The sequence below is a fragment of the Geospiza fortis genome, unplaced genomic scaffold, assembly GCF_000277835.1.
Source record: "Geospiza fortis unplaced genomic scaffold, GeoFor_1.0 scaffold305, whole genome shotgun sequence".
Classification (NCBI taxonomy): Eukaryota; Metazoa; Chordata; class Aves; order Passeriformes; family Thraupidae; genus Geospiza; species Geospiza fortis.
The window spans coordinates 184,788-188,791 of record NW_005054604.1 but is presented as its reverse complement, the minus strand read 5'-3'; positions in this window follow the sequence as shown (position 1 = coordinate 188,791).

Below are 4,004 nucleotides of genomic sequence, written 5' to 3'. Positions count from 1 at the left end.
CTGGACCCACGTTGGGTGGTCAGCAGGGTTCACTCGACACTGGGTGCTCAGCTGGACCCACGTTGGGTGCTCAGCAGGTTTCACTCAAAGAAAGAGTTGGACCCACGTTGGGTGCTCAGCAGGACCCACGCTGGATTCTCAGCAGGTTTCTCTCCCTCTCTCTCTCTCTCAGCTTCCCCCACACGCCCCTCGCAGGCATCGCGTGCTGCTGCTTCACGTAGTCCCTGTTTTCTACTGCAGAGCAGATCCCCCTGCCTGGTCCGTGAAATCCTCCTTCCTTTCTCTCTCCCTTGTTTCGCTTTCCTGTGTCTTCCCCGCTCCAAGTTGAAGACTTTCCCGATTTCCTGGTTACAAGCAGCTGCTCAGCAGTTTTTGGAGCTGTGCAGCGAGGGCTCTAGTTACACATGAACTCCTGACCTTCATTTTGAAATGCTCCCTTTATCCCCACGTGCACTTTCTTTCCCAGGATGCTTTTTCCCACATCACTGAGCTCCTTTGGTATTCTTGGAGTTGTGTATTTCTCTTCACATTTTACCTGGATTGTGGGGTGGGATCATTGGGGAGGGGACTAAGTATTTAATTATCTCATAGTCTTCAGGTTTAGGATTTGGGGATTGTTCAGAGGGGATTAGTTCCTTATCCAAAGCAAGGGTTAAAATGGGAGGATTTAAAACAAGTTACTAATTTGTGCCTCATCCCCCTGCCAAAAATAGCAATTTCTTGGCCCCGTTGAGATGAGCAATAGGGAAGGAAGTGAGATTTTCCACAGGTAACATAGATTTTCCATAGATCTGTGTACCTGTAAACTAAACAGCAGGGAGATAGTGGCAGTATAACATAAAATGATGCTTTTATAAGCTAGAGCTTTACTGAAGATGTATTTTCCATTTGGGCAGCAAAAATAATTTGCTGCCTGATAGCAGAACCCTTAAGCCAACACTTCTGTATGATATATACATACCTACCAATAGGAAAAGTTGTGGTTAATAAGATATTTTGTTATAAAGCAAAGTTTTATGAAGATATGGTTGTTTAATATTAGAAACCTATTTCAGCCCTTGACCTTCAGTGTGAGTAGGAGATCCCTGAGTGGCTGCAGAGTCCGACTCAAGCGACCTATGGGGATGCAAAAGAATTGGGATCTCTGACCCAATTCTCCAGAGCAGTAATTGCCTCTGTGGGTGTATTTATGGCATTGTACCTGCTATTAGTGAGATGCTGTAACTCTTGACCAACTTCCTCAGCACAATTAAGAGTCTGGGTTTCAGAGAAGGGAATAAACAAAGGCCATTAAAGAGTGGAATGGGATGATAAAGAAGGGCCAAGTATGTGCTTTTAAGTTTGTTTGCCCACTAAAAATTGGGCTGTCCATGCAGGGATTGGTGCTCAGAACTGGAAGTAAATCGTGCTTTTATTTGTGACAGACCTGGTGGGAAGATGGAAAAAGAGAGCACAGAACATTAACAGGTGCTGGGGATTTGGTGCTGACACCCAGACCTGCTCCCCTGGTCCCTTCAGGTATGAAATCACCACCCTGCCACTTCTCCAGGGGAAGGTTTTTCTCAAGGCACTCATCTTTGTGCAGGTAGTGGAGCAGTCGTGGGGTAGAAACCAAAAGGCTTGGTTGGCTTCCCATGGAGAAGGACTCACCCCAAAACTAGAGAGAGTTTGTGTGGGACCAAACAGCACACAAGGAAGTGGCAAAATAGCCCAAATCATTGTACCTTGTGGGGAAGGGTCCTGTGTGTGTGCCACCCAACAGGGGACCCTGTCTTGGGGAGAGAGGAGGAGGTTTGGGTGCTGAGTGAGGGTGCAGATGTGGCAGGAGGTTTGATTTAAACCTCTGCCATGTCAGGAGGGGCCGTGTCCAGGCATTGCCAGCCTGTGTGCCCTCTTCACCTAAAGGTCCCTGGGTCTGTCACATCTGCTTGAGAAAACAAAATAGATGTGTGAGCTTCCCTGGCTTGTGTCTCCTTCTACCTGAGGGCTGCTTTTGTTGTGTTGCTCCTGCATCAAAGTCTGCCATGGGCAGCCTGCACAGCAGGCAGAGCACCTGCTCCACGAGGACTTGGGTGACAGCTGAATACCAAAGTGTCCCACGGCTCTGTGTGCCCAGCTTGAGGCTGTGCTGTGTGGTTTTGGAGATGTTCCTGTTCAATATCCATATTTTTGGCCAGATGTTCCAGGCAGATCGCTGTTGTGAACATGCACGGGGTGCTGGCTGTCCTCTGCTTGCTGGCTGGGATTTGTAACCTCGTTTTTTTGGGAGCTGCAGGCATGCTGGTGGCAGGTGTGACCCGTGGGGTGGCTCGGGGGACATGGCTCTCCCTGTGCCCTCTCCTGCTCGGGTCTGGAATCCAGTGGAGGTGCCACAGCTCTGCCTCCTCTCTTGTCAGTGAGATTCTGTGCAAGATTTGAGGATGCAAACGAGGTGTTTAAAGCAGCCCAGAGGCTAAAATCTGTATTCCTGGCAGCTGTGCCTCCCTGGTTTGGATGTGGCACTTTTGTAGCAGCAGAGAGACGCCTCCCCCAGAGCAACCTCAGAGGGGCTTCAGCCACCTCGGGCCTTTCCCTCTGTGATTGCTTTTCTGCAGTTCCTGGAAACGTCAAATATAATTTAAACATGAAGATCTGTTCTTGCTCCCTGTTAATGTTGCATCCATATGTAATTTCAAAGAAGAACTGTAAGTCCATCTGGTTTTTTATTCTGGTTTCTCTCCCAGGGGATACACCTCCCGCTCCCACAATTTGCCTTTGGTTTGCTTGCAGACTTCGTGGTGGAATTCACGCCAAAATAGGTCATTGGTTTGGATCAGTTCAATAAACTTATGTAAGTTTTTACACTAAAACTCCCAGTGTCCCGAGCTTTGCACTTTTGTGTCCCCTGAAGCAAAAAATGTTCCCTGTTGTCACCCCAAAGGTGTGAGTGAAAACTGCCAGGATTTTTTTTTGTCCTGCTGATGGTTTTGTTGTGTGTCTATGAGCTTGGGCACAGCCACCTCACCTGTGCAAGGAGAGAAGTCCCTTGCAGGAGAGCTGGAAAATCTGTTCCTCCTCTGGGCTGTATTTCCCCATGACTGGAACTCATCCCCACTTCCAGGTGGGGAGTGAAGCTCAAGCTCTCTCTCTCTCCTCAGAGGGACTGGCCTTGGGGTTAAAACAAATTTCACCTTCATGGCCTGCACCAAATGACCCTGGGGGAGGCCAGGAGGAGAGGGATGCCCCTCTGGATAGGAAAGAGCTCCTGGGCAAATCCATTTCCAGAGCATCTTCCATGGGCTGTGCCAGGTGCTTGGGATGGGAATGAGACAAGGCCCTGCCTGGGGCTGCTGTGCCAAGGTCAAGCAGGCACAGAAGCCCTGGTGGCATCTTTGAATCTTGTTTTTCCTCGAGGTAAGGCATGGGAGGAAGTTTTCTCCTAGAAGAATTAGGAGAAGAAGAAGTGTTTGGTTGTTCAGCTGCGATGTGTTCAGCGCTGCATGATGGGAACATCCCTGCCAAAAGAAGAGAGGCTGGAAGACAAAATCTTCCCCAAAGAGTCAGTGAGACCTAATCAAACTTCATCAGTGTTCACTTGCCCAGACAAACAGGACCAGAATATTAAACTGACAAAGGAGCAGAGGGAAACCTAATTTCACCAGTTTTCTCTGTGTTACAAAACAGAATGAGCGGAGTCAATTGATTTTCCTGGAGCTGGTTGTGTTTAAAATGTATGGGAGGGAAGGGAAGAGCCAGGATACAGGCTGGCAGTAATCTGCCCCTGGAATATCAGTCAGTGCTGATATCCCCCTGCCCTCCTAAAATAGCTGTTGGCTTAGAAAAGGGTAAAAATAAATTTAGAAATGAAAGATTCCTGCTAGCAAGGCCATGCTTGGAGGATGGAGGGAAAGCAGATTTGGGATTTGCTGTGGAGGCAGCGAGCTGCCTGCTGCCCTGATGTGCTAGGAGAGGTAAGAGACAGCTTTTTTGGGGAAAACTTGCTAAACACACTGCCAGGAGCACCC